At 41.8% G+C, this 12,429-nt stretch overlaps 1 long non-coding RNA gene across 1 annotated transcript in view; it reads left to right on the forward strand.

Moving 5' to 3' along the window:
• The first annotated feature begins 511 nt into the window (after window positions 1–511).
• LOC111095949 overlaps window positions 512–12,429 on the forward strand; it is a 100,007-nt gene continuing 88,089 nt past the window's right edge. Inside the window, exons 1-2 of the long non-coding RNA XR_005359745.1 lie at window positions 512–646; window positions 5,404–5,513. This is a non-coding gene — a long non-coding RNA (uncharacterized LOC111095949). The remainder of the gene's footprint in view (window positions 647–5,403; window positions 5,514–12,429) is intronic.

The raw sequence follows: 12,429 nt of genomic DNA on the forward strand, positions 1-12,429 counted from the left end.
CGCCAAACTGCTGAGCCACCCAGGCTGCACTAATGTCATGAAGATTATTTTTAATATCTTATACCCATATATGGATGTAACACATATTCATTTTCAGAGCATTTTAAAATTCATTGATTCATTTTATTCTTTTTAACAATGTTGTGAAGTACACAGGGCAATCGTAATTATGCTAATTTTAAAGATAAGAAACCCCCTTGAACTTGAAAACTGTCAGAGTCTCATGGATAGTAGACAGCAAATGTAAAATACAAATTCCAGCTGCCTGACCCCATTCATTTGTTTGTCCATTCTACTCTCTTGCTCCATAGGGTATCCTATGTTTGCTGGAAACAATGTTGAGACAGGGGAGAGAAGGAATGAAAACTAATACTTGTTTGTTCCTACTATGCACAAGGCTTATTTAAGCCTTCTGCCCATCTCATCATACAGTTCTCACACCATCCTAGAGGTTCATGTTGAATTTCTGATTTTTTTTAAAGATTTTATTTATTTATTTCATGACAGACACAGAGAGAGGCAGAGACATAGGCAGAGGGAGAAGCAGGCTCCATGCAGGAAGCCTGATGTGGGACTCGACTCTGAGCCAAAGGCAACTGCTCAACCACTTAGCCACCCAGGGGTCCCACGAATTTCTGATTTTAAGGTAAGGAAAGAGTGGCTGAGAGAATTTGTAATGTACTATGTAGTATACTGATAACCCATGGCAGAGCCTTTGTTCAATCCTGAGGTGGTTTGACCCCTTAATATCATCTAGCATTTAGAGGAAAGCCCCACAGAAGAGGATTGTTTCAGACATATGAAAGGAGAAGAAAATCAAAAGTAGGAAGTAATATTGGTATTTTTCTTCTGTGTTCTCAATTGCCTATATTTAATGAAAATGACCCTCTGCTTCTCACTCTTATTGGTTATCTGCTTAAATGCTAATCCCTGAATCCACCCCCTATAATCCTCCCCACACGCTTTTAATCACTCTTGCAACCAGTGTCCTTAACAATATTAAACGTTCTATCATAGGGATACAGAACTATTTCTCCACATCTAAAGCCTCCAGGCCCACCTGGCCAGGTCCTATGGTGCAGCTCTCCCAGTGACCATGGATCCTCATCTGGTGTTTAACAAATCATGCCCCCCACCCGTCCCCCATCTACTTTTTTTGCACACAGACAGGAAATTGGGGACTAAGGGAAATTCACCTCTGACCCTTAATTCACTTTTTAATAAAAGCATTTAGAGTCATTTGCTTGCTTCATGCCAGACGCAAGAGAGAGCTGACTTCATGGCTCTTTGTAGGAAGACTCATCCATCCCTCCTGCACTGGCATTTTTTTCAGTGTGTCAGCTCTCAGAGGCAGCTGCTAATTCAGACCATGTCCATGTTATGACCTTGCCCAGTGCCTAACACATAGTAGAGTGTTGTAAATATTGACTGTGTTCAATGAGTGTCAGTAATTGAAAAGTGAACGATGGTGCTTTTGCCTTACACAGTGAATTTAATTAATGGGTAGAATTTTCCCAATTTTATACTTTCCTCCTATCAATTTTTCTTAAACTGCTGAAGACTTTGAGGTGATAATTTGTATTAGACATGAGTCTTTTGGTTGTTTGAGAAAGAAACTCATTGAAGCAGAGTTAAGAAACAAAGGAAATTTATTATCTCACCCGTCGTGGTAGGACCCAGATTATCTTCAATAGTCTTCCTCACTCCTTGCCTTGCCCTGCTTTCCTTTGACCAGCTTCATTCTCAGGCAAATTCTTGTAACAGTAGGATGGCCACTGGCATCTTCAAATCTTCAGGAATAGACTTTACTATTTTGGCAATCTAAGCTGGGAGACAGAATTGCTGTTCCAATAGTTTAACTAAAATCTTGGGACTGCCTGTCATGTGCACCTCTCTGGTCCAATCATGGTGGTTTTTTTGAACTCTCATTGATCAGTGGGTCATATGCCCACCACTGGAGCAGGGAGTGGGATCAGCCTTCCCTGAATGGCATGGACAAACTGGCATAAGGGGGTCCTCAAAAGAAAATTGGGCTGACACATACAGATGATGAGGGAAAAGAGAATGAATAGGCAAAACAATAAATGCCCACTGCTTATCTGACATATAGTACATGACAACTTAGGAATCTTAAACTCATTACACAAAACTGTAAGTTTGACTTCTTGGTGTCTGGCAAAGACAACATCATTTTAAAGTTTTCTGCATTTGGAGCAGAAGATGAATTTCAAATCAGAATACACATTTAAGGAGCTTCTTTTGAAGCCTCCTATATATATGTATGAGGAAAAAATTTCAGTTGCCTATACTGGTATTTTTGCTCAGGCCCATGCATTGTTTATTCAGCCTTCTCTGTTACTCGTGGACTGTTGACCAAGTAGCAGACATTGTATCTTACACTGAGACTAGAGTGTTAAATAAGGAAAACATGCCTGTCCTCCTGGAGATTATGGCCTGGGGGAGCTTATAATCAGATTCTAATTAACTCATAATGTATGACTTGAGAGAGCTATTGAACTCATGCAGTGGAATCAGGACATTAAAAAAAAAAAAAGGGAGTATGTAAGGGCAACCATGTTATACAAGAAGCAGGTTAACTAAATAAGTTGAGTGATAATTTCTTGCTTAAATCTGTGTAAGACACTTTGTGCTGATGAACACCTTCATTCTTAAAAATCATCTGTAGTTTCCCTTTGTAGATGAAGTGAGGGGAAGGAGAAGTTAGGTGCTCACCCAAGTCTGAGTTTTCTAGGACACTATGCCTGTATTGGCAATCATAAAAGATCTATGATTTCTTTTATGTCATGGGTGTTATTTACACCCAGAAATACATACACATATACAGAACTTCTGGGAAAGCTGTGATGACCAAATCATGAGTCCTATGCCCTTAACAGATGCTCTCTCCTTTCTTGGGGCTCCCTATCCTTATTTCTTCACTCCTAGGTCATTGTAAATATAGCAAAAGGAAGTCTGTGTGTGTGTGTGTGTGTGTGTGTGTGTGTGTGTATGCATGTGGTAGTAGGAGGCTGGTTGAAGGCTGCAGGCCTCAGAGCCTTTGAGCAAGTGATAGGTAAAGGCTTTGTGGCCTACAAGGAAAGTCCATGGGAAGAGGAAGCAGTGAGGCCCAGTGGAAAAAGCACTGGAAAGAAGTCCTATGACTTGGCTTTGAATCCTGGCCCCACCACTTAGAAGTCAAAGTTACTTAACATCAAAGATTGTATTTCCATTACTGGCAATGAAAATATACTTCTTCATACTTCATATCTCCTAGGTGTTTTGTGAGAATCAAGTACAATAATACCTATGAAAATTGCTGTGGGCAGTGCAAAGCTGTAATTTGTAAAGCTTTATTTTGTATATCATTGCTCTCTTCTGATCTGCCCCTGCTTGCTCTCTCTCATGTACAAACCTCATGATTTCCAGCATTCTGAAGGTGGCATAGTGCATACATAGTACAAACAAGTATTTTTTCCCTCCATTTTCCACTCCTTAATTCTTACCCACCAGTTTTCTCCAGGTACTGTAGTAGCTAGAGATAAGAGAAAAAGCATGAGTTGAGGAAAAGAATATGAAGTTTGGACTCAGGGCATAAATCCTGACTTCTCCTTCTCTGGTTGTATAGTTTTGAGATAGTCAACTAACTTCTCTAAGCATTCAGCTTTTTCATCTGTAAAACAGAAGTAATTTCCATGATTTATAGGAACTTTACTGAGTGCTAAAGGGAACACGTGGCTCAGTAAATCAGCCATCATTTTCTTTAAGACATTTCCCCTCCCACCTAGGAGCTCATGGTCTAAAAGTGTAGATAAGACGTTTTTCAAGATTATTCTAAATCAGAAGAGAGAGCATGTGGCTTTGGTGTGTGTGTGGGGGGGGGGGGGGGGGATGGTGGATGGCCAGTCTCTGAGTGGTTGAGCTGTTTGGTTGTTGAGTAAGGTATGACTTTACCCAAGGAACCCAGCTGGTACTTGGTAAAATCTAGTCTTGAATCCAAGCTTCCTAGGAAATTTTCAAAAAGGTAGACCTCTTTAGGTTTACTAAACTATTATTTGGACCTTGATTTTTAGAACATTTCCTGAAGTTAGTGGTTTGTTAAGACAAAAGATGAGCTGAGAGGTCCCATGCCACTTTAAGGAATACATGTGTAGTACCAGCAGGAATGAAAAATGTGGCTTATTTTTTTCCTGAAAGAAAAATAGTTAACTGTATTACAGGGAATAGGATAGCTCAGAGGAGAGTTTGACACCAAGAGCTTGTTTGATTTTACAACAAATGGTTAGCATCATAAAATTACTCATTTATTGGCTTATTTGGGGCTTTTTAATGGCCTTGTCCTGGTTTGTGGGATCCAACACTTAAGCCCATCAGTGTGATATTGTTGTGTGTTGCTTCTCCATTACACAATGATCCCACTACAGTGAGGCTCTCTTGACCTTTTTTCCTCCTTCCGTCTGTGCCATCTATCAAATACCCGAAGCATGTTTAAATTTGCCTGTGCTTGGCCTTTGTTGTTCATGATGACGCCGTTGTGAGATCACCTTGAGTGTCATCGCAAAGCAGCTGAAATGGGGTTTTCACTGCTCCTCTGTAGTAGACTGAACATTGACCCTCAAATATATCAGATCTTAATCTCTAGAACCTGTGAGTGTGATCTTATTTGGAAAACGGCTGTTACAAATGTGATTAAGTTAAGAATGTACAGATGGGGAAGGATGTTCCAGATTATCTGGATGAACCCTAAATACAATCACAGATGTCCTTATAAGAAAGGACAGAGGTAGATTTCACACAGAGCAAGAGGGGAAGGCAACATGACCACAGAGACTGGAAACAGATTGGAGCGATGTAGTCATAAGCCAAGAATGCCAGCAGCCACCAGATTTCAAAGTCTGGTCTCCAGAGCAGAGAGAATAAATTTCTGTTGTTTCAAACCACCAAGTTTGTGATAATTTATTATGGCAGCCATTGGAAATTAATATACCCTCCATCTCCTTTCCCTGGCAATCTACCATTTTGAATATTATAATGTACACTTAAATTTCATTTTAAATAAATGATCTTATAAAAATAGCCCATCCACATTCCAGGAAGTCATGAGAAATAACAGGTTATAGTAGGTCATAACTGGAAGGGTCCTCAGAGGCCACCCAGACTTCGAACTATAAAGATGAGAAGGCCGGGATGCAGAGAGAGTGCATACTTGCCCAAGGTCACTCAGTAAGTGAGTGGTATAGGCAGGACCTAACCCAATAGCCAAACTTTGTCACCACAGACAAAGGGACACAACTATGAGGATATTTGGCCTGGCAAGTAGATAGGAAAGAACCTGCTAAAGCTTACTTAAAGAATGTGACTTTTATCTTTTTTTTAATGAATTGTGGATTGGCCCTTTCACTCTAGGTAACTAAATGCAAGAAACATTTTGGGGAAAGACAATAGCCTTTTCTGCAAGAAACAGATACAGTTGAATATGTCTGACTTGGGAAGATATCCGTGACATAAGGATGCAGGTAGGTGTGTGGCCTTTAGAATCATAGGACCTGACCAGAATTTTGTCTCTGCCACTCACCAGCTCTGTGAATCAGGGTCAGTTACTCTCTGGGAGCCTCAGTGTCTTCATCTGAGAGCCAGAGGTACTAATAGTGCTTGTCTGAGACTGTGGTGAGGCCTACATGAGATACTGTGTATAAAAATGCCTCACCCTCTGTCTGCCAATTAATTGAGGGTTAGGGTTAGCTCCATAAATGTTAGTGTCTGGTATTATGTTATCAAATAAAAGTGAAGTTGTAGCAGAGTATATAGAATTTTATCTTCTTCAAATTTCTTTGGATATTTTACAAGGACCCTGGGATTTCTTTAGTAATCAGTAATAACAGTAAAGACGAAAAACAGGTCTGACTCACAGGGAGCAGAGCCTTTCATGAGGCACTGGGGTCTCAGTGTGGCAGGGCTGAGACTGTTATCGGAGTCCCAGAGCTGACAGGAATCCTCAGACCTCGCTGCTGGGAAATGAACAGCTATAAATGTGCATTTACATAAACATGAATACATAAATAGGATCAAAGACTGCCCGATCCCTGGGGAATGAGGTGAGTGCCCTCCTCTGACCAAAGCTCTGGGTTACACAAGGGCCCCATGCTGCGTGGACGGCTCAGAGATGGTGCTCTGCACACCTGGTCTCCAGGCCCCGCCCAGCCCCTCTAAGCCGTGTGACTTGGGCAGGTCACCTGTGGGCCTGTTTCCTTATCCATCCAACACATAGGCTTCTTAGGAGGCTCAAATGAGGTAAAGTACATAAAAGTACTTAGTAAACAGGAAGCCAGTCCAAAGGGGATACTATTATGTACCCTATCAGTTTTCAAGCTCAACAGGGCGTATGTTTGTAATACGTTTCAATTTTGTTCATTCTGTTTGGATGTTCACTATTGTCATTTCTGCTCTCATTCCTTCTATATTGTTTGTTAGCATTTTAGGTGGCCTTACTGATTCTTGTGTGGCTTTTCTCTATCTATCAGGATAATTTTTTTAAAACATACCTTCTGGGGATCCCTGGGTGGCTCAACGGTTTAGCGCCTGCCTTTGGCCCAGGGCACGATCCTGGAGTCCTGGGATCGAGTCCCGCGTCGGGCTCCCGGCATGGAGCCTGCTTCTCCCTCCTCCTGTGTCTCTGCCTCTCTCTCTCTCTATGTCTATCATGAATAAATAAATCTTAAAAAAAAATAAAACATACCTTCTGCCATGATAATCTATCAGTGCATTGATATATAGTTCCTCTTCTCCTAGCACATGCGATGGTTGCGCATCCAACAAAAGGAAAGCATCTGTCAAGGTACAGAGCCGTCTGTTTTAACTAAACAGTCCTCAAGAGAGCTGTGAACTTGGTTTTCCCGAGCATCAGTATTTGGGATGCTGGTCCTCTGGCCCCTAGAAGGGAGCTTTGAGTGACTCACCCTACTGGAAACAAACCCCCTCCCCTTGCCTCTGGTCTTATATTCCTGGTTCCTAGCCTCAGTTTAGACCTGCCAATAAGTAGCTTACACCAGACTCAGCTGCTGAACTTTTGGACATGTTTTTGTACTTGTTCTCTGGCTACCTCTGGTCAGTCTTCTTTTTTTTTAAGATTTTTTTTTTTAATTTATTCATGAGAGACACAGAGAGAGAGAGGCAGAGACACAGGCAGAGAGAGAAGCAGGCTTCATGCAGGGAGCCTGATGTGGGACTTGATCCCGGGACTCCAGGACCATGCCCTGGGCTGATGAAAGGCACTAAACCGCTGAGCACCCAGGGATCCCCTGGTCAGTCTTCTTCTGATTGATGGGTTGACGCTCTTTGGCCCTGTCTAGACTTCTGCATGAGACAGAATGGTTTGCTCTCTCATACTATACTTGTGTTGAGTGCCTAAAAGATACTAGGAATTATGCTAGCCAAATATGGCCTTTGCTTCTTGGAACTTACAGTTTAGCAAAGAAAGTAACAATTGAAAAGTTTATTGTAATTGTGGTATTACAAAACAGGAAGAACAAGATGCTTTGGGCACATACGTAACAGTGGAACCCCTAACTAACATAAGGGTGTCAGAGAAGGCCACCTTGAGAAAGTCCCTTGAATGGAAATTTAAGACTGAATTGGAGTCAAAGACCAGTTGGGATCAGCATGTGGGAAGACACAGAGTCTAGCAAAGTCTAAAAGGGACATTGTTTCTTCCAGTCACCTAGGGCAGGGAGTCTAGGTCATCACCCATAATGTCTGTTGGTACCAAGGTGCAGGTAGAAATCCAGGCTGGCTGGAGCTCAAACAGTTATAGTTCTATCTCTGCCATTGTGGGCTGTAGGATATTTGGCATGTTGCCGACCCTATCTGACCTCTAGTTGCCACATCTGGGAAACACAAATGATAACCTTTCAAGGTCATTGTGAATGACTGATGAAATAACATGAAAGTACTTTGGAAATCATGTGACTAAAGGGAGGAAGTTGGTCATAGGGCATCTGACCCAGCACTAAGATGGAACAAGGAATAGAAAATGCTGACCCTACCAGGACCCAATTCTTTCAAGTCTTACACTGTTTCAGAACTTTAGGAGTTCCGTATATATATGGATATGGATATATGTGCTCTGTATATGTTACTGAAAGGGGTAAGAGCAGGGTTTTTAAAAAAATATTATATTCATGGCTAAGTTGTCCCAAAAGGTTACAGCCCTCTCCCTACATGGTATCACTAGAATTCCAGGTACCCTGGCTTAATGTAACATAACACCTCCACAACCTCTGGGGCTGGGATAACTATATCCTACCCAGTAGTGTATGATAACAACATGGGTAGATTGTTAGTTCTGCCCCTTTGCCAGCAAAAACCCACAACTTTCTCTTAACCTAATGGCCAATACTCTGGCAGAGAATAGCTGGCTTGGTCTCTATATAAACTGTTTTGCATTTTTGAAGAGCAAAACCATGTTTATTGATTCCAATCTGGAGCCAGGAGCTTCAGGCATCACATGGAATCTGGAATTACTTGGGAGATGCCCAGAACTAGCACCACAACATCAGGCATTTTTGTAGCATGATGAAACGACAAAAACATTCATGGTCCCTGATCCCTGGAGGACCACCTGTTACTTTTTTGGATCAATTATGAATGGAACATAGTAAGACTGATACTCATGGTGCCTTTGGCTGGCTAATCATTGATCATCCCAGCTTGAGGTACAATTGTTCTGCTAATTGTCAGTGAGTAAAACTGAGTGGGAGGTCCAGAAGTTGGCTGGATCCTTGGCAGTTGAGAACTGGCAGGGTGACTGCTCCCCCAGCAATTTGATTGTGTAACAGCTGCAGGTGTTTAAGTATACTGTAAGGGTTAAACACATCCTGCATGTAATGTACAAGCATCGTGCCTAATAGAGGGTAAATTCTGCATTTACATTACCTATTAGTTCCTTATTAATAATGACTATTACCAATGGGCATAAGAAATAGGGTCTAAATTCATCAAAGAACAAAAGTTTTTAGAAAAACAGCACATCCCTTTTTATTTCCCATGGTGCTTCCTCATAATGTCCTTGGACTGAGCACCAGGGGTGCCTTCCTCAATGGAGGGAAACAGGCCATCCTTGGAATTTGAAGTGACAAATGTCTAAATGCCTAGCTTATGGTGTGTGTTTTATAGGGGGTGTGGTGCGTGGGGGTGTGTGTGTATGGCATGTACGTGTGGTATGGTGTATGCAAGTGTTGTGTCTTGTGTTGTCTGCTGTGTGTGTGTGGTGTAGTGTGGTTTGTTTGTGTACTGTGCTCGTGTGTGTGTGTACTAAGCATTTGAAATGGGAATTTTCAGATGACCATCTCTATAGGCCATTCTGGCTGAGAATTCTATGTTCACATGGTACTACTGCTACAAAAATTCAGAGAAGAGAGTGAGTGACAAGGGGAAGGTGAATCTATGGTCCTCCAAATGGTTGAGGACCAATTCTTTTGTAGTGTCTGCTACATGACATCATTTAACCTCGACAGCTAGCCTGTGAGACACAGTGGGAGCACAGGCTAGGCAGTAAGATAGTTGTCTAAGGTCATATAACCAATAAGTGATAGGGCCCTGATAGGTATTAAACTGGTGATACAGTAAGTAATAGACATTGACCTGGTGATACAAAGTCAACCAAAGTGAGGGAGCACAGAGCTCAGGGAACAGTGCAGTCAGAGCTTCAAGGGCTGTCACCAGAGGATGTAGAGAAAAGATGACAGTGAGAATTCATAGGTTAGCGTTAGACTCTGGAGATCCCAGCCTGTGTCTAAAGGGAATAACATTCTTCAAAGGGCTCTTATTTTGGCCTTCTGGGAAGAATAGGGGGGAAACATAGGGAAATCAGCTCCCAGAAACAAATCATTCCAAATACTCTGTATTCAAGAGCAGTGGGTTGGGCCAAGCCAAGAGGATTTCTGATTAAATTCCCTGGGGTGTCGCTTTCCAAGGACAAGTTTTAGATGCTATATCGGACAAGAGTTTGGACTTTTTTTTTTTTTTTTAATTGTTGCGCCCGGACCTTGATTGCTATCTGCAAGGGAAACAGACAGTGGAAACTATTTCATCCGGACTGATGGGAAAAACACATTTTCACTGTGCCCTGAATAGCAGTGCTTGGTGTTTGAAGTCATTATCGTAAATAATGGGTAAGCTGGAGGGAGGAAAAGACACTACAAGTGACTTTAAAGAGTGAGGGAGGGAAAGAGGAGAGAGAGATAATCATGACTGGGTGTTGACTGTTGGTGAGAAATTTCCACTGAACATTAAGCACTTCCTGAAGCTTTCTTCCCAAGAGTGGCCTGGGGTGGGAGGAAAGGGAATGTGTGTGAGGAGACATGGGCTGGAAAGCATGTTCAGGGCTTGCCAGGACTGGCTGGTGCACTGAACACCTCATCAGTTCCTTTATTTCTCTACTCTTCATTCACTCATTCATTTAGTCATTGCTGCATTTGTTATATAGTCTCTCAACACTAACTGTTGGGCTATGAGCTTCATGCCAAGATGGTGAAGATGAATAAGGAAGACGAAGCTTACAATCTAGTGCAGAAGCATAAAGAGAGATAATTACAGCCTGTGTGATAATGTTAGAAGGAAGGTACCAAGAAATTGCAGGAGGATGTTGAGAACAGAATCTCTTTCACTTTGTTGTATTTGCTTTGTGCTAAGAATCTAGAACAGTCAGAATGTACTTCCACTCTCCAGACCTCACAGGCTAATGCAAGAATACCTATCCTAGGAGGGAAGTGAATCAACAATCTGAAGTCCACAGAAGATAATGTCTTAACTAACAGCAGCCTTAGTGAGTGAGAGATTCAAGAAGATAGATCTAGATTCCCTTTAGCTCAAAATATTCTAGCCCTCCAGGTTCACCAAGTTCAACAAAAAGCTGAGAGACTTAGAGTGGCTGAACCTGCTGTCTCTTGAGCTAATGTTTCTCAATCCACTGTGTTCATGGCATGGCTCTTTATTGACATAGAGAACATTGGATGGGGAACAGTTGTGGGAGAAGAATGTTAAGTTTTATTTTGGACATAATTAGTTTGAGATTCCTGTAAGACCTCTAAGTGAAGATATTAAGGAGGAAGTTGTATATATGAGAAGAAATCAGAAGAAAATATAGTCTCGGGGTGTACTTTGGGAGTTGTTATCCTGGAGGAGATCATTTAAACCAAGGACCTTGATGAAATCATCTCAGCAGTGTTCATATGTGTAGTCAGTGAGTTTTGTAGGGAACTCCTCAGGACTCAGGGAGAATGGAATCCTAAGAACTCTGGTTGAGATGGCTACTTAAGAAATCCTGCAGTTCATTTTATGCAATTACAAGCATTCATCTCAAGAGGAGCCATGTAGTGATGAGCTCAACCTCTGCTCAATGAAACAGTCTACCCCATAGCATCTCAATGAGCACTAATCATAGGAGGTCTTATAACCCTTGCTGGACCAAATGGTTGAATGAAAAAAGAAAGATTTCTGGTTTCACACTGCCCTATACATAAGGCCTGGATTTGCCATTTAAACCGTACTATCTTCCCATCCTTATTGCTGTCTTTTATCTCACAGCCCAGCCCAGAAGACCTTGTTCAGTATAGAGCCATCCAAAAATCAGGCCTGGTTTAGTAATCTTGTGATTTTACCAACTAAAGAACAAGGCTAATCTAGAATTATTTGATTTTTCCTGCACACAAACTTCTGGTGACCACATTTTCTTCTTCTTCTTTTTTATTTTTTTGATCATTACAAAACATATTTTAGGTTTACTTCATCATACTGTCCAATTTTGTGTGAGTTCTTTGTGACGACTACTGGGCTTTTCCATATTAAAGAACCATTGCTAGTTTTTTGTATGGATTTGAGTTGTCACTCAGTTGAAACCCTCATTTCCCAGGAGAGCAGGCCCAGACCTCAGACATTAGGAACAGCTCGGAGTACATGGAGTGTTTGCACAGAGCTGGAACTGCCATTTCATGCCTTCTGTCCCTTCTTTAGTGTGCTTTGTGCATCTGCTGGCCAAACCCATTCCCCAGTTTCTAAGGATAGAAGCTGGGGAGATATGTGAATTGGAACTTTTTGCAAGTCAATCTGGTATTACAACACCACCCTCTGATGAGTTAAGTGCAAATGAATCAGAACCAGATGGGCAAATTTTCCTGAAAACGTGTTTAAAAAGTGGAGAAGGAGAGAAGTTTTTGGCAAAACTCTCAAAGATATTTAGCTACATCAGATGCACATAGCACTTTGCCTTGCTTTTGGATACTCCCATCATTACAACCTGGAGAAAATGACCCACTGGAGCTCCAGGGGGAAGCAGGGCAGTAATGGGGTAGGGACTGTACTTGCAGTCCTGTCACTGGCGTGCCTCTCTTCAGCCCTCTTTTTCTCCGAGGTCATTCTTGGCAGGCAAATGAAGTT

The sequence above is a fragment of the Canis lupus genome, chromosome 5 (genome assembly GCF_011100685.1).
Source record: "Canis lupus familiaris isolate Mischka breed German Shepherd chromosome 5, alternate assembly UU_Cfam_GSD_1.0, whole genome shotgun sequence".
Classification (NCBI taxonomy): domain Eukaryota; kingdom Metazoa; phylum Chordata; class Mammalia; order Carnivora; family Canidae; genus Canis; species Canis lupus.